This window comes from Meles meles, chromosome 21 (assembly GCF_922984935.1).
Source record: "Meles meles chromosome 21, mMelMel3.1 paternal haplotype, whole genome shotgun sequence".
In the NCBI taxonomy this organism is placed as follows: domain Eukaryota; kingdom Metazoa; phylum Chordata; class Mammalia; order Carnivora; family Mustelidae; genus Meles; species Meles meles.
Window position 1 is genome coordinate 27,161,307 of NC_060086.1, and position 18,725 is coordinate 27,180,031.

The window sequence follows — 18,725 nt, forward strand, 5'->3', positions numbered from 1 at the left end:
ATGGGAGATCAAAGAGAAGAAGAACAGCCATTCTAGAAACAGAAAATCGACTGCTTTCTGAAAGGTAGGACCAGCAGAGAAGTGAATCCAAAGCGACGGGAAGATAGACCACGAGGGGGAGGGACCGGCTCTTAGCAAGCGGCAGAGCAATGGAGCACAAAATCAGGACTTTCAAAAGTCTGCTCCATTGAGGTGTAAGGGCCTATTCAGTCAGAGCAGCCCCACCCCGATTGAACTGCCATTTTGTTGTAAAACTTAAATTGACTTTGCCCCCCCCCAGGGGAACTTACTTAAAAATAAGTCCCGAAAACCAGTCCCAGGTAACAAAGTCCAAGTGCAAGGGTGGGTCAGGCCAGGTGGAGGTATTCAATCAGTGGGGGCACATACTGTCTCCTAGCTACCAAGGTGATGGGCTAATTTCCATAGCTACTGTGGGGTGAATTGTAATGCAATTAGCCACCTGTGTGTGGCCAGGCCCAACCACATGGCCTCTGCTCTATAAAAGTTAGTCTGGAAAGCAGGGAGGGGATGTCCTCTCTGTAGGGGCCACCACGACCAGTCTGTTTGATGGTCAGTCTGATTCTTGATGCTTGGTGCGAAATAAAGCTTTGCTTAACCTTTGCTTTGTATCAGTCTCGCTCCTTTAATCATGGACCCATTATTGGGGTACCCATTTTTGGGGGGACCCAACAGAGGGACACTGCTCCAGAGGCTAAACCAGGGTGAAGCCCACGTGGGGTCTGCGTGGCCCCAGGTCCCGCAGGGTCACAGAAGGATCGGGAATGTCTGAGTGTCACAGAGCCCTCAGGTATTAGACCGGGGAAGCCGGCTACAGACACAGAGCTGAGGAGTGAGCTCTCAGCTCCGGGTTACCTTGAACCGGTCGCAGGCTGGGTGAGCTCAGAGCACCGCCGGAGGCCAGGGAGATGGGAGTGACTGGGCGCTTTTCTCTGAGGACGCTCTGAGGAGTGGGGCCCGGAGCTCTCGGTTCCTCCGGGCCGGAAATTGGGAAGCCGCCATTTTCATTCCCATCCTCCGGAACTCTACAGAAAGCGTTCAGGGAACAAAAGCTCCTGAAAGCGAACCTGAGCAGATTACTTAGTCCAGCCCCTAGTAAGGGCTGTGCAATTCCGCCTCAGGCAAAGACACTTGAGAATCACTACAACAGGCCCTTCCCCCAGAAGATCAACAAGAAATCCAGCCAAGAACAAGTTCACCTACCAAGGACAGCAGCAGAATTCCAGAGGAGGAGAAAGCAAAGCAGGGAACTCATGGCTCTCTCCCCATGATTCGTTAGACTTGCGGTTAATTTAAAATTTTTTTAAATTTTATTTTTTTTTCCTTCTGCTAAATTTTTTTAACTTTTACCCTTTTCTTTTTTTAACGTTTTTTAAATAGTTTATCTAATGTATATATATTTTTTCTTTTTTATATTTTTTCTTTATTTGTTTTCTTTTATTAATTTTTTTTTCTGAACTTCTTTTTATCCTCTTTCTCCCCCCCACCCCCGCCATGATTTGGGGTCCCTTCTGATTTGGTTAAAGTGAATTTTCCTGGGGTCTTTGCCACCTTTTTAGTAATTTACCTGCTCTTTCATATATTCTTATCTGGACAAAATGACAAGGCAGAAAAACTCACCACCAAAAAAAAAAAAAAGAACAAGAGGCAGTACCAAAGGCTAGGGACCTAATCAATACAGACATTGGTAATATGTCAGATCTAGAGTTCAGAATGACAATTCTCAAGGTTCTAGCCGGTCTTGAAAAAGGCATGGAAGATATTAGAGAAACCCTCTCTGGAGAGATAAAGGCCCTTTCTGGAGAAATAAAAGAACTAAAATCGAACCAAGTTGAAATCAAAAAAGCTATTAATGAGGTGCAATAAAAAATGGAGGCTCTCACTGCTAGGATCAATGAGGCAGAAGAAAGAATTAGTGATATAGAAGACCAAATGACAGAGAATAAAGAAGCTGAGCAAAAGAGGGACAAATAGCTACTGGACCATGAGGGGAGAATTTGAGAGATAAGTGACACCATAAGATGAAACAACATTAGAATAATTGGGATTCCAGAAGAAGAAGAAAGAGGAGAGGAGCAGAAGTTATATTGGAGAGAATTATTGTAGAGAATTTCCCTAATATGGCAAAGGGAACAATCATTAAAATCCAGGAGGTGCAGAGAATCTCCCTCAAAATCAACAATAGGTCCACACCCCGTCACCTAATAGTAAAATTTATAAGTCTTAGTGACAAAGAGAAAATCCTAAAAGCAGCCCAGGAAAAGAAGTCTGTAACATACAATGGTAAAAATATTAGATTGGCAGCAGACTTATCCACAGAGACCTGGCAGGCCAGAAAGAGCTGGCATGATATATTCAGAGCACTAAACGAGAAAAACATGCAGCCAAGAATACTATATCCAGCTAGACTATCATTGAAAATAGAAGGAGAGATAAAAAGCTTCCAGGGCAAACAAAAACTGAAAGAATTTGCAAACACCAAACCAGCTCTACAGAAAATATTGAAAGGGGTCCTCTAAGCAAAGAGAGAGCCTAAAAGTAGCAGATCAGAAAGGAACAGAGACAATATACAGTAACAGTCACCTTACAGGCAATACAATGGCACTAAATTCGTATCTCTCAATAGTTACCCTGAATGTTAATGGGCTAAATGCCCTAATCAAAAGACACAGGGTATCAGAATGGATAAAAAAACAAAACCCATCAATATGTTTCCTACAAGGAACTCATTTTAGACCTGAAGACACCTTTGGATTTAAAGTGAGGGGTTGGAAAACATTTTACCATGCTAATGGACATCAGAAGAAAGCTGTGTTGGCAATCCTTACATCAGATCAATTAGATTTTAAGCTAAAGACTATAATAAGAGATGAGAAAGGACACTGTATCATACTCAATGGGTCTGTCCAACAAGAAGATCTAACTATTTTAAATATCTATGCCCCTAACGTGGGAGCAGCCAACTATATAAATCAATTAACAACAAAATCAAAGGAATGCATCAACAATAATACAGTAACAGTAGGGGACGTTAACACTCCCCTCACTGAAATGGACAGATCATCCAAGCAAAAGGTCAACAAGAAAATAAAGGCCTTAAATGATACTCTGGACCAGATGGACATCACAGATCTATTCAGAACATTTCATCCCAAAGCAACAGAATACACATTCTTCTCTAGTGCACATAGAACATTCTCCAGAATAGATCTCATCCTGGGTCCTAAATCAGGTCTCAACTGGTATCAAAAGATTGGGATCATTCCTTGCATATTTTCAGACCACAATGCTCTGAAGCTAGAACTCAATCACAAGAGGAAATTTGGAAAGAACCCAAATACATGGAGACTAAACAGCATCCTTCTAAAGAATGAATGGGTAAACCAGGAAACTAAAGAAGAATTGAAAAAATTCATGCAAACAAATGATAATGAAAACACCACGGTTCAAAATCTGTGGGACACAGCAAAGGCAGTCCTGAGAGGAAAATATATAGCAATACAAGCCTTTCTCAAGAAACAAGAAAGGTCTCAAGTACACAACCTAACCCTACACCTAAAGGAGCTGGAGAAAGAAAAAGAAAGAAATCTTAAACCCAGCAGGAGAAGAGAAATCATAAAGATCAGAACAGGGCTATGGACATTGGGGAGGGGAGGCGAACCATAAGAGACTATGGACTCTGAAAAACAACCTGAGGGTTTTGAAGGGTCAGGGGTGGGAGGTTGGGGGAACAGGTGGTGGGTAATGGGGAGGGCACGTTTTGCATGGAGCACTGGGTGTTGTGCAAAAAGAATGAATACTGTTACGCTGAAAAAATAAATAAAATGGAAAAAAAAATAAAAATCTTAAAAAAAAAATAAAGATCAGAACAGAAATCAATGAAATAGAAACAAACAAACAAAAAAACCCAATAGAACAAATCAACAAAACTAGGAGCTTGTTCTTTGAAAGAATTAATAAGATTGATAAACCCCTGGTCAGACTTATCAAAAAAGAAAAGAGAAAGGACACAAATAAATAAAATCATGAATGAAAGAGGAGAGATCACAACTAACACCAAAGAAATACAAACAATTATAATTATAAGAACATACTGTGAGCAACTCTACACCAACAAATTTGACAATCTGGAAGAAATGGATGCGTTCCTAAAGACATATAAACTATCACAACTGAACCAGGAAGAAATAGAAAACCTAAACAGACCCATAACCAGTAAGGAGATTGAAACAGTCATCAAAAATCTCCAAACAAACAAAAGCCAGTGCCAGATGTCTTCCCAGGGGAATTCTACCAAACATTTACAGAAGAACTAATTCCTATTCTCCTGAAACTGTTCCAAAAAATAGAAATGGAAGGAAAACTTCCAAACTCATTTTATGAGGCAAGGATCACCTTGATCCCAAAACCAGACAAGGATCCCACCAAAAAAGAGAACTACAGACCAATATCCTTGATGAACACAGATGCAAAAATTCTCACCAAAATACTAGCCAATAGGATTCAACAGTACATTAAAAGGATTATTCACCACGACCAAGTGGGATTTATTCCGGGGCTGCAAGTTTGGTTCAACATCTGCAAATCAATCAATGTGATACAACACATTAATAAAAGAAAGAACAAGAACCATATGATACTCTCAATAGATGCTGAAAAAGCATTTGACAAAGTGCAGCATCCTTTCCTGATCAAAACTCTTCAAAGTGTAGGGACAGAGGGCACATACCTCAATATTATCAAAGCCATCTATGAAAAAGCCACCGCAAATATCATTGTCAATGGAGAAAAACTGAAAGCTTTTCCGCTAAGGTCTACAAGAAGAATCTCCATGCAGGCATGAGGCTTGGTCCTTTTGGGCGATGACAGTACTGGGAAACTGCCCTTTGGTTCACCTCACCCCACCGTCAATACACAAGAATGTGCTAGGTGTTGCCAGGGAGCATCCTGGGTGGGCAGGCAGCCAAAGGGTCAGCTTCTCCCCAAATGGAAAGAGGGAACAGGATGTCCATGATGAGGACCAAAGGAGGTTTCCTTGAGGACCTGAAGGGATCCAGTCTCTGCTCGGGCAGTATCATTGGTGGGTGCCTTTGTGAGAACCTGGGAGCTACACATCCTGTATGGAATTTTTCTTGTTCTGTAAGATACTGTATCCTTTACTCACAACATCTGGCTTCCTCTTCTCCTAACCCACCAACGTCACCTCCATTACAACACCCAGTGCCTCTCTTCCAGGAGTCCCCGGCACCCTTGCATTTCTTCTCTTCCACTCCTTCTCATTCTGTATATGCCAGATGTTGATGAATGTGGATTCAAGGGGCACCTGGGTGGCTCAGTGAGCTGAAGCCTCTGCCTTTGGCTCAGGTCATGATCTCAGGATCCTGGGATAAGCCCTGCATCAGGTTCTCTGCTCAGGAGGGAGCCTGCTTCCCCCTCTCTCTCTGCCTGCCTCTCTGCCTACTTGTGATCTCTGTCTGTCAAATAAATAAATAAAATCTTAAAAAAAAAAAAGGAATGTGGATTCAACAACCAGACTGTTGGATGCCAATTCTTTTTTTTTTTTTTTTAAAGATTTATTTATTTGACAGAGAGAAATCACAAGAGAGGCAGGCAGAGAGAGAGGAAGGGAAGCAGGCTCTCCGCTGAGCAGAGAGCCCGATGTGGGACTCGATCCCAGGACCCCGAGATCATGACCTGAGCTGAAGGCAGCGGCTTAACCCACTGAGCCACCCAGGCGCCCCTGGATGCCAATTCTTGATTCTCCATTTACCAGCTGTGTGACACCAGGCAAGTTACTTAACCTCTTTGCACTTTGGTTTCCTCATCTATACAATAATACTAAGAATCCCTTTCTCATAGTGTTCCTATGAGGGCTAAGTGAGTTCATTCATGCATTGGAATAGCAGGTGGGATGCAGAACTTGTTCAATAAACACTGGCGATGACTCGTAGGACTACTAACTTGTATCAACCCCCCCCCCCCCCCCCCGCCATGGGGCTGTGAGATCCAAGAGGCTAGTGGCTACCTGCAGGGTTCATCCTTTGCCCCCAGCACAAGAGATGGCACAAAGCAGGTACTCAGTAAATACCTGTGGAAGTCAGAGAAAGACAAAGAAGACACGAGGGGAGGGTTGGAGTAGGCAGAGTGGAGGACAGGAATGCCTTGAAGGTTGTTTAACGCAACGTCTATATTACAAATAGAAAATTATCTAGAACCGAAGAAAGCCAGATGAATCAATTTCCACCCTCATGGAACTGCTCACCCTTCTTCAGTCTGCCAAAATCACAGAACTATTCTCAATCATTACATATTCATCATTCCTTATACTGAGTTCATTATTTGTTTTCTGGAAGAGGGGGACTAGGGCACATGAGCAGTTCCTTAAATGACAAGCTGCGTGGCACAAACTGAATCCCTCCTTTGGCCCGGGATCAGCTGCTCCTTCAGAGAGCTTCGCCATGGGGACATCACAATCCTGGCTGCTCCCTCTAGAGGCCCGCCGTAAGCCAGGGGTCACCTCGATGCTTACCCTGCAGTCCCCAGATCAACCTCAGCTTTGCAGATGGAATCCCTGATTTTACTAACAAGGGACCTGTTTTCAGTTGCATGTTCGCATGACTCAAGTTCTCAAGATCAATATTTAAAGCAAAAAAGTTCATTAAATAGGGTTTCAGTGCAAAATCCTCATCATATGGGTTAGGATCCTCTAACTCCACACAAGCAGCACTTTCTCTCCCTGTCAACAGCCAAGTAACATTCAAAGGACACGTGACAATCAGCCACTCAGAGCTGCAGGACTTGGGTGAATCGAGTCTCAGCAGCACCAAGAGAAGATGGACTGATGCATCCATCTTAGAGTAACAGATGGCCTGGCCTCATACTGCTTCCGCCTCACTCGGGGACAGTTCTGTGACTCTGTGCTACGCCCACTGGTACTATTGCTGACTAGCTCCGTACAGGGGTCCTGGACAATCCCTTTGGGGGTGGGGCTAGGAGCCTCCACACTAATACTTCTTTCTATCAAGAGGTTTTTTTTTTTCACTTGTCACGAGATAGTTCCTAACACGGTTGAAGCTTAAAGGTCTTCCTTAAATATAAAACTGGTTTGCAATGTATTTTAATCGTATGATGCTTGAGGGGAGATACCAGTTGTATTGAAATGTAAGCGGGTGCTTGCCTCTCAGAATTATGTAATGTTCAGGATTGCTCCTTTTTAAAAGATTTTTATTTTTATTATTTATTTGAGAGAGAGAGGGGAAGAGAGACAGAGAGAGTGCATGAGAGTGGGGAGGGTTAGAGAGAGAAACAGACTTCCTGCTAAGCAGGGAGCCCGATGAGGGACTGGTAGCCACGGACTCCAGGACCATGACCTGAGCTGAAAGTAGTCTCTCAACCAACCAAGCCACCCAGGTGCCCCAAGAATTGCTCTTAGTTTCTAAGCCTGGCCAACCTCACCCTGGGAACCGTAGCCTCCGTTAATTAAGGTTAGGTACACTCTGATGGCCAGTACTTCAGGGCAGCCAGAAACACTGGGATGCCCACCCAGTTCTTTCCACTACTACACAGTGTTCTCTCACACTGAGGCCCACTGATACAAAGTCTGATCTTCACTGACTGGACAAGAAAAGTCACAAGCTTCATTGGGGACTGGATGTGTTAGAATGGTCAGTCTGAAGATAAAAATTATAGCTCTCTACTGCCCCCTTTGGCCAGGGATCTTCTTCCTCAGTGGGTTTAGGGAAGTTGGAGTATCATTAAAGTTCACGTATATTTAATTTATACCTCACAGATCTGCAGTCCCCACGCAAAGCCCATTTGCTTGGTAAGAAAACCTGCTTCCAACTCCTCTGTGGGCACCAGAAAGGTAGTCCTTAATCACACTATGCACTGACATGACCTTTCAAGGGTCAACTCTTGGATATTACTTGAATACACTTATTTTTAAAATAAAACCTTATCCTTCTAATCTATAGTTATTTCACAGCTCTAAATAATTGGAAATCTATACCACTTATTAGAAAAAGAAGGCCAAAAAATACAAGTAACGTAACATTGTTAAACTCTAAATAGATACTGTTTGCTAAAGGCACTGAAACTAAAATCTGCTCGCTCTTCATAAATAAATTTAAAAATCACTTAGTGTTAGATAACTGTTAAAAATACAGTAGCTCCAGACTGAGACACCCTCGATGCTATCTTCAGAGGAACTGGAAAAGGATTTTGTGGGAGAAATAAAATCCTGCGCATCGAAGAGTGGGACTTGGTGTTCTTTAAATGCTGATAGAATGTACCTTCTAAAATAATCTCACAGAGGAAGAATGGACATGTCCCACCCTCTAGGAATTTTTTTATGCCAATAAAAACAAAATCTGCAAACAGCAATGGCTGTTAAGTCTCTATGTCCAACCCCACCTTAGAGACGGTCATAGCAATACAAAATCCATTGGTCACTTTAACACTATAAAGGTCATCTCTGAAAAAACATTGATTAACATAAAACTCAATGATGAAAGACAAAATGCTTTCCCCCTAAGATCAGAAACAAGACAAAGATGCCACTTTTATCACTCCTACTCAACACAGGATCGGAAATTCTAGCCAGAGCAATTAGGCAGGAAAAAGAAATAAACGACATTCAAATTGGAAAGGAAGAAGAAAAATCATTCCTGCTTGCATGTGACATAATCTTATATGTAGAATGCCCTGAAGATTCCAGTACACACACACACACACACACACACACACACACACACACCAACTAACGTGTTACACTTAATTTGGCCAAGTTTCAGGATACAAAATCAATACACAGAAATCACTAGCATTCCTTTGCACTAGCAATGAACAATCTGAAGAGGAAATTCAGAAACAATTCCACTTACAATCATATCAAGAAGAATAAAATATTTAGGAATAAACTTAACCAAGAAGGTGAAAGACTTGTACACTGTGTTTAAAAAGAGATGGGATGCCCCAAAGTGGGTCACTTGTACTAAACCCCAACATCAGCAAACCAAGATTGAACACCTAACCTAACCGCCATTTCAACCCCCCAGGAATGCAAACCTTAACCAGTCACCATGGAATTAGAAGGTCAGTACTAACGAGATGATTCACCCATTTGACTCCTTCTATTCTGTTTAGGAAGGTGACCTCCTCTAAGACAAGGCATTCTTTGGTAATCATTTCCTTTTCCACCCCCTTTCCATCTTTATAAACCTCTCCTTTCCCACAGCTCAGCAGAGCTCCTTTCTATTTGCTAGAAGGGATGCTGCCTGTCGCCTGAATTGTTGAGTAAAGTCACTTTGATTAAGTTTAAATGGACTCAGGTGAATTTTTGTTGTTTCACAGATTTGATGGCATCACTGGGACCACAGGAGACTTCAAAGAGCTTCAGGGACAAGAAACACAGGTGAGGTACCCCACAGACCCTTTGAGTTCACAGCCTTCTTCATCACTTCCAAGGGCTGTGGGTAGGCTCACACTTGACTCTGAGCTCCACTCTCTTTGGGTCAAGCTCGGAGCATTCATCCAGCTTTGGGAATTCATTCTGTTTGGCAGAGGAAAGCTCTCCTGTTGACTCTTTTATGGTACTTAAAGAGCAGTTTGGTTGCACTTAATTGCTACCTTTTAACAGCTGCCTGAGCCTAGAGAGCTTACCATCAGAGCCAGAGTGGAGGAAGAGGTGACAGTGGGCTTCCAGCGGGACTGAGTGGTCTCAAACATGACCAGCTTAGGGGAAAGCACCCATCCCCCAGAATTCCCAGGTGGAAAGCAAAACTCTCCAAACCCATGATCTCAGTGGCTTGTCTGCACGGCTTTCCACAACCTGTCCTTCTCTGAGGAAGGTTGTTTAAATTCCTTCCCAACTCTTCCCAGAGGGTTTGAAAATCAAGAGGTTTTGAAATAACTGAGCCTCGTCTTCAACATCCATTCACTACGTATTTATTCAGTATCTACTCTCCGGCAGGCACTGGGCCAGGCATGAGAGAGAGAGAGATGGCAGTGCATCACCAGAGAAGGGTGCTGCGCGTAGGAGGGCTGCGGTCTAGCTGGATGGCAGACATCCTCAATCACTACGTGCACACTAAGTAGTCACTACCGGGGTGCCTGCGGGACTCGGTCACTTAAGTGTCTGCCTTCGGCTCAGGTCATGATCCCAGGGTCCTGGGACTGAGCCCTGCAGGGGCACCCTGCTCAGGGGGAACCTGCTTCTCCCTCTCCCTCTGACCCTCCCCCCTGCTTGTGCTCTCTCACTCTCTCTAACAAATAAAATCTTCAAAAATAATAATAATAATAATTAGTCGTTACCTCAGTAGTATAAATAAGAAGTACAAACTGCTTAGGAGGGTGTCTTAGTCCATTTGAGCTCTTGTAACAAAATACCAGACTTGGTGACTTAGAAACAACAGAAATCTACTTCTCACAGTTCTGGAGACCGGATGTCCAAGATCAGGGCACCGGTATGGTCGAGTGAGGGCCATCTTCGGAGGCACAGACTTCTCCTTGTTTTCTCACAGGGTGGAAGGGGCTAGGTAGATCTCTGGGCTCTCTTTTCTAAGAGCACTAATCCCATTCATAAGGGCTCCACCCTCATGACCTTTTGCTGGAGTTTTCCAGGAAGACACATAAAGCCTAATGGAGACAAACCGATGGTCCCGCGGAGACCACAAGCCCCGCCTTCATGGTACCATCCTGGGTGGAGGCTAAGCAAGTGGAATCTGGGGAGACACAGTTCGGTCTAGTGATGTCTCAAGATCTTGCTTAGACATGGTGATTCTGAGAGAAGGACTTAGACAGTCCCCCTTCACTGTGGCTCCTCACACTCCTCACCACTCAGCCTGGCCATCCAAACTGCCACCCCAGGTTAGAACGCAGGCTCTGGAGGAGCTGAGAAGGGGCAGGACAGGGCGGTGCTCAGGAGACTGGCTCTGGACTTGGGCCACTGGTTTTGCAAAGCTGCTCTCCTACTTGCTAGCTGTGTGACTGTGTGCAGCTACTGGGCTGCTCTTGGCCTCATGCTCTGGGGGATGATCATAGTGGCTCCTGCTGGCATGCTTGGGAAATCAAGTGACTTAATCCAAGTACAATGTGTAAAACAGTCCTTGCGGTACTAAGTACTTAGTGAACGACCAGACAGACATAGGTACTCCCAAGGTTGTGGCAGCACGATCACAAGAGCCAAGATATGGAAACCAACCGTGTCTATCACAGATGAATGAATAAAGATGTAGTAGATAGCTACAATGGACTATGATTCAGTCAGGGAAAGTCTGCCATTTACAACAACAAGGACAGATCTTGAGGACATCGTGCTAAGATAAGTCGGAGAAAGACAAATAACGTACGGTACCTCTTTTTTTTTCTTAAAAAAAAAGATTTTATTTATTTACTTAGAGACAGAAAGAGAAAAAGAGAGAAAGAACACATATGCAAGTCGGGGAAGGGGAAGGGAAGGAAGAGAGAGAGAGAGAGAGAGAGAGAATCTCAAGCGAACTCCAGCTTGAGCTTGGAGGTGAATACAGGGCTTGATCTCATGACCCCGAGATCATGACCTGAGCTGAAATCAAAAGGTAGAAGCTTAACTGACTGAGCCACCCGGGTGCTTCTAAACCATATCCTTCTATGTGGCATCTAAAAAAACCCCAAATTTGTAAAAACAGAATAAAGTGGTGGTTACCAAGGGCTGGGGGCAGGGAAATGGGAGAGGTGTTGTCGAAGGCACATAGTGTAATTGAAGGTTAAATAAGTCCTGGAGACCTAATACACAGTATGGTGATTATAGACAACAATGATATCAAGAAACATTAAACTTGCTGAGAGACTAGATCTTATTGCTCCCAAAACTAGAAGAAATAAGAATTACGTAACATGATAGAGGTGTTAGCTAACAGTACAATGACAACTGTATTGCAATACAAAAGTATCAAGTCACCTTAAACTGACACAATGTTCTATGTCAAATATATCTCAGTAAAAATAAATAAACTGTATTGTTATTACACAATTCTGGACCCACAGAGCTGAGCATACAGACTGGTTCATGACTGGAGGTCTATAAAGAGTTGTTAAGGGGCTGCTGGGTGGCTCAGTGGGTTAAAACCTCTGCCTTCAGCTCAGGTCATGATCTGAGGTCCAGGGTAGAGCCCCACAATGGGCTCTCTGCTTGGTAGGGAGCCTGCTTCCCCCTCTCTCTGCCTGCCTCTATGCCTACTTGTGATCTCTCTGCCAAATACATAAAAAATCTTAAAAAAAAGTTGTTTAATATAATTTGATATCAAGACTACCACCACCACCATTATCATCATTATCACTGAGTCCTTCCCATTCTAATTCTTTGTGAAGTATTTTGCGGATACTTGAATTTCTTGGCTTGTGGTGAAGGAAAAATCTAAGAACATATGTCCACCACCAGTTTTTCTCAGAGACTCAGCACTTTCAAAGCACATTTTGGTCTGGCAGTTGGATATGGACAGTGGCAAAGCAAAGGAAAAAGGAAGAATGAACTGGTAGAAACTGTTCTCCTGAGCACAAGAGCCGAGATTTTTGATGTGTCAGGAATGGTCTATGTCCATATGACACCTTTTTACGCTGGAGCTCAGCTAAGTCAGTTAATTAGTTTTACCTCAGGGATGATGGTCCTTCCTTTCTTCCTACTTCTTTCCTTCCTTTTTTTCTTTTCTTTTTGTTCTTCTTCCTTTCTTTTCTTCTTTCCTTCCTTCCAAAGGACAAAGACCAAGAGTTGATGAGCTAAGAGATACACAATCAGGCCAATACCCAGACAAACCAGCACACCAAACACCAACTGAACAACAAGCAACTCCCTGAAAGCCAGTTGGCTAAGTTTCCCATCCAGCAATCATCGTTCCCTGAATTCACCTAAACCCCTGAGATATAGCTGAAGATGGAAAAATAGAGACAAAGGCAACAGGGCCTTTGGAGAATGGAAGACATTAAGCATTGTTTAAAGAGTTGTTCAAAGATGGTACCTATGGCTGAGGGAGAAATGAGGGATGGGGGTTTAGGTTTCTTCAACAGACCCAAAGGGAAATGGGCACTGTAGGCTTAAAATAGGAGGGACTATAGGGACTCCTTGGTGGCTCAGTTAGTTAAGTGTCTGCCTTCAGCTCAGGTCATGACCCCAGAGGTGACAATCATGATATGGGAGGGAACTGGCAATTGTTGGCCAGCTTGTGTTGGCTCGTGTTCTGTCATCTCACATGGAGGTCACCATCCATTTCCAAACTAATGTCCCATCCTTGCCAACAAGGTGAGAATGAATGAGAATTGACAGTACCTTAGGGAGAGGTGTCACCTATGTAACCTGCATGTGGCCTGTATTGGTCTCCAAGGCTCCCCCCTGAGGTTGGCAACCAAAGGACATGCTGCCTGGTGTGCTTGAGTTCCAGGGACTGGGTGTTGGACCAGTGCTTGATGCTGACGAACAGATCCTATGGGGGAAAGCACACCCCAAGCACAGTCCTGGGGGTGACCCTCTGTGTTGTGGGTGGAAAGGAGGGAGGCCGCGATCCCAGGGAAATGTAAGAACGGCTCCCTGGCTGCCTCCTGAGTCACTGTGGTTCAGGCGATGGGATTGGCCTTGTCCGTCACCCGAGCTGCCGCTCCTCTCCCTGTTACCGCGTCCTCCTGAGCCCTCCTGGGTTTTGAGGTGCACATCCATGGCAGCCCAGGGCCCATGAGCTGATGAAAAACAGAAAAGTGGAGGGAGGGGCGTTTGGTGTTCCACTTCTCTCCCAGTGGGAAACCCTCAGCAGCACACTTGCCTTTCTCTTAGTGATGCTGCTCCCCATCTCGTCAAAGGACTCATCTCATCATCCAGGGGCTTGAGGCTCCCAATCCAGTCAAGAACAAAAAGACCGTCCCAGCTGAAAAAAAACGGAGAAAGACGAGCAACGTAAAAAGACACACCTTCACCCGACAAGTATATCCAGGAGCAAACAAATCGGAAAAAAACGGAAGGCCACCCCCCCCCCCTTACCTCTGCGCATAGAAGCATCTTCACAAGGGCCGCGCACATCCTCGTCGTCTGTGTCTGTCAAGGAGGAAGTAAAGGAGGTGAAAGAGGGCGATCTCAAGCTAGTGGCCATGGGCGTGCAGGTTCCGGGATGCTGTGCCCACCGAGGACAATGGAAGGCGTCCAAGACACGGAGGGAACCAGCCAAACGTCGAAAGACAGGAGAAATGGGCTGGGTTCCACCGCTCTCAGCTGGCGCGGCTCAATGACGTCACTCACGTCAGACCCCCCCCCCCCCCCCCCCCCCCCGAGAAACCGTCCTGCTCATTGGCGCGTCAATCCAGACGCTTATTGGCCGGGCTTTCAGGTCATTGGATAATTCTTTCGTTCCCACCCACACAACCCGGAAGCTTGCCGAGGGGGCGGGGGAAATTGAAATAGACGCCTAAAGAACACCGAAATGCTTTCTGGGAATGGTAGTCATGGATGCGCCAGGCGAAAACCGGCTTTCTTCTAGCAGGTTAGAGCATTTTAGACTCATTCACAGCGGCGAAGAGGTGCCAGGATTCTCAGCGTTGGCGCGAAGCGCAGAAAATCCAGCGGGAGGAAACAAGTGTTAGCGTTACAGTTAGTCCGAGCTCAGTTTTAACCACTGAACAAAAGTTCATGGAGCGCAGACTGCGCCAGGAGTTGTCCTAAGTAAGGGCTTTGCTCCCAGAATCCCTTTCAGATGTGGAGGAAGGAATGTGTGGAAAACCGGTACAATGCAAAACTGTAGGAACGTGAAAGCGAACTAGAGCTGCCAGTTACAAGCCTCAGTGGCTGAATTTCAGAACCATACTATGGAGTGAAAGAAGGGAATAGAACATTTTTATGACTTTCAAACCAAGCAAAACAAATGGCCACTTAAGAGCTGTGTTACTAAAGCACTCTTTATCTCAGTTTCCTGATGGGAGAAATGGGGATGATAATAATCCTACTTCATAGATGATTGTAAAGATGAAATGATACTTAACATTAATAAAAAACTTAGAGCCATGTATGACATGTAATAGGTGTTAGTGGTGGTTGATTCAATAAATAGATAAATACATAAGTTTTGAAGACTTGGAGGCAGTCTGCAGTGACATTTGTGAACTTAAATGGCTTTGACCCAACTTCATTTCTTCTCCAGTTTGTAGGTGCTGTTGACCACATGTGTAGCACTGTTGAATTAGAAATAATTTTTCTCGGGGCACCTGGGTATCTTAGTGGGTTAAAGCCTCTGCCTTCGGCTCAGGTCATGATCTCAGGGTCCTGGGATCAAGCCTCGCATCGGGCTCTCTGCTCAGCGGGGAGCCTGCTTCCTCCCTCTCTCTCTGCCTGCCTCTCTGCCTACTTGTGATCTCTGTCAAATAAATAAAATCTAAAAAAAAGAAATAATTTTTCTCGTATCAACTGCTGTTAGCTAAGAGAATCCGATGTACCATTGAAATGATCAGAGAGAAAGAAAATACTTTTCAATAGCATGATTATGTTTATTGAAAAGTTGTTAATATGGATTTATTTAATATTTGTTGGTAACAGTTTGTGCAAACTTGTAGTTAAAAAAAAAGTAAACTGTAGAGTAATTCAGATACAACAAAAGGAGAGAGAATTAGCAAAACTACAGCTTACCTCTTCTTGTCTCTCTATGGGAAAGCTTTTATAATTTCTCTGTTCTTCTCTGCCTCAGTTTCCAATGCCCCGCTGTGTCCACAGACAGCTATACATTGTAGGGGAAGTTTGGGTTTGGAATTGCAGGGACTCTAAAGCAATTGTATCCAGCCCAAAGGGTACATCAGCAGAGCCTGTGGGGCTTTTTAAAAATTTATTCATTTATTTGACAGAGAGATCAGAGAGAGAGGCAGAGAGGCAGACAGAGAAAGGGGGAAGCAGGCTCCCCACTGAGCTGAGAACCCGATGTGGGGCTCGATACCAGGACCCTGAGATCATGACCTGAGCTGAAGGCAGAGACTTAACCCACTGAGCCACCCAGGCACCCCAAGTCTGTGGGGCTTTTTAAAGAAAAAGGAGGAGGATTCTTAGATCTTCCTCTAGACTCACTGAGACAGAATCTTCTGGGATAGATCCCGGGCTGTAAAGACCAGGTATGTTTGCCATGTGGATGTGTTTCATGACAGATTTTTTTTTTTTTTTTTTTTTGCAGTGGGTTTTCCTTCATTGGAGCAGCTTGTAAGAAGATTGGGAGAATCCACAAGTTCATGTTTGAAACCATTTTGCAGGGCTCTGTCCTTCAAGTTCCGTGATTTCGTGATCTGCATCTTCACCGTGGTGTGTTAAATCCTTAAACCTTGTCAGAAAGTCATGTTATTGATAACACAGGGATTCCTTGCAAGAATCATTGACAAATCACTTTCTGCCTCAGTCCTCTCTTTGGAATGGGGATAAGAATGGTAACCGGCCTTTGGGATGGAAGGATTCAATGAGAAATAGATCCAAGACAGTGAGCACAGGATCTAGCACAGAGTGAAGCCTTCCACAAATTATTATTACTACTTTCGTTTCCCTCCATTCTTTTTTTTCTTTGTAGATATGATTTATTCATTTATTTTAGAGAAGGAGTACAGGCACCTGTGGCAGGGGTGGGTAGGGCAGGCAGGGAGAGGAGGAGGGGAGGGGAGGGGAAAGAATCTCAAGCAGGAATCCACAGTGGCTGTGAGACCGATGTGGCGATGGCTGTCACGACCCTCAGGTCATGACCTGAACCGAAATGAAGAGTCGGACGCCCAACGAACTAGGCCCCCCATGAACCCCTTAGTTTCCCTCCATCTAAATATTACTTGGTTGCAATTACTATGTCCTACTGTGCATCAGGCTGGTTCCTACCTCCCTGGGTTACCGCCAGGTTAAGAAAGCCAGTTAGCCTCCCAAGAGTCCTAGGATGCCTCTGTTTTGATGTTCCCGCCTTCAGTGCAGAGTCCTCGTGGGGATAGCCATGCAACGATTTTTGCCTGAGAAGACCACGGGGAGGACCAGATATGGAGTGTTCCCACCCCCCCTCCCCCGAGCCGGGCACACAGCAGGTGTTCAAGACTGGCCATGAGTGTCAGCACCATGTCACCGTCATCAGTGTCATGACCTTCATCGTGGACTGGTGCTCTCACTCCTACCATCCTGCAGTTAGAACTCTCCTGTTGGACCTATCGGGCTTATATGTTATTATATCCTAATAATTCCATTTGATTCGATAGGAATCTTTCGAGCACTTACCGTGATCACCAACTCTCCTGACTCCCGATCCCTCTCTCGTTATCTTCCCATCCTGCTGTTCCCTTAAGGCAGTTCCCTCTTTTTTTTCCCGTGACCTGTGCCCCCAACCCCTCCCTGTATCCTGGGAAATTAGTCCATTAGCCATTTCCTCCCTTTGCTTGGACCCTGGCCGTTCTTGGGGGGACATCCGTTCCTGAAACCTCCTAAGGTGCTGCCTGTGTTCTCATACCCCACATTATTCAGGATTGGGGGGGTTCAAGATGGTGTCCTCCCTCTTCTTTGTCCCCATGCCATTTCTTTGAGATCTGTGGTCCCCAGGGAGAGCATCCTGACCTCCTCGTCATTACTGTTTTCTCTCTTCCCCATGGTTATTCACCTAATTCATTGAAGACTTGGGTTCCAGGCCCAAGGGAAGGGTTCCCTTCTCTGTCTTGATTCTTGTCGTTAGCCGGGGTGGCCTCAGTGTGCGTATCGAGGGCCCAGCCTCCAACAGGGCACTCATTTTCTCAAATGCCTACTTTGGTGTGATCACCTCTGCCACCACTATCACTGTGGTGCCCTGGATTTCCACCCTGGGGCTGCACCACCTCGAAGATGAGCAGTGCAGCTCCTTTCAACCCCGATCTCTTCTTTCCAGCATGTTCCTTCTGTCATTTCTGCTCTGCCATCTGTGTGCTCTTCCTGAGGACCTCCTTGGATTTCTCTGTCCTTTAGATGCTCCCTCAAGGCGCTCTTCTCTCACCTGAGCTTGAAGTTCCCAGCCATGATTCAGCGGTTGTCCTAGCAATGCTTCTACCACTCTTGCCTTTCATCTGAGTAAACCCCAAGGCATGGGTGAACCAAAGCATCCATGTTCACCTTGAATCCTGATGGTGGGAATCATACAGCAGGGCAGCTCAGAATGACTGTGAGGTCTTGCCAACCAGCCTCACCTGTGTCCTCATGGAGCTCCCCCATTCTGAGGTTCTCTGGGCAGCTCCCTTTCCCACTCTCCAGAATCCTTCCAGCAGACTTCCCCACTCTCCTCAACCCTGTGATTGATGCTACTCTCCTTCATTCTCTGCATAACATGGGCCAAGGGATGCATACTGCTTCACAGAGAAGATAGGAAACTTCAGATTGGAACTCCATGAATGTCCCTCCCAGAAAGGGAACCGTCCTTTCGTCCTGTGACAGTGGTCAGCATCCTCCCCAGAGGCCACTGGGAGCACACCTGTCCTTAAAAACAGTGGGTTCTATTACTCATTGTGGGGGAGAACCCACATCATGGGAATTGTGGGGCTGATCAGTAAGAAAGAGGGTGTTAGAACATACAGGATCTGGGCTTTGGGTGGATGTTTTGGGGAGGATTCAAGGAAGAAGGGGTATGCTTTGGACTGGGTGCTGTTGGGAGGTGAGACAGTTCTGGGACTGGGTAGCTCCATTGGTCTTTCTAGAAGGATGTGTGAGTAGTGAGACAAACAGTGTCAATTCAAAAGGA

At 45.1% G+C, this 18,725-nt stretch overlaps 1 long non-coding RNA gene across 1 annotated transcript; it reads right to left on the reverse strand.

Annotated features, from left to right (window-relative positions):
- Positions 1–879: 879 nt before the first annotated feature.
- LOC123933669 lies at positions 880–14,229 on the reverse strand. The gene is made up of 3 exons (XR_006816649.1): positions 14,018–14,229; positions 12,644–13,904; positions 880–1,043 (listed from the first exon to the last, which is right to left on the reverse strand). It is a non-coding gene; the product is annotated as an uncharacterized LOC123933669 (long non-coding RNA).
- Positions 14,230–18,725: the final 4,496 nt, after the last annotated feature.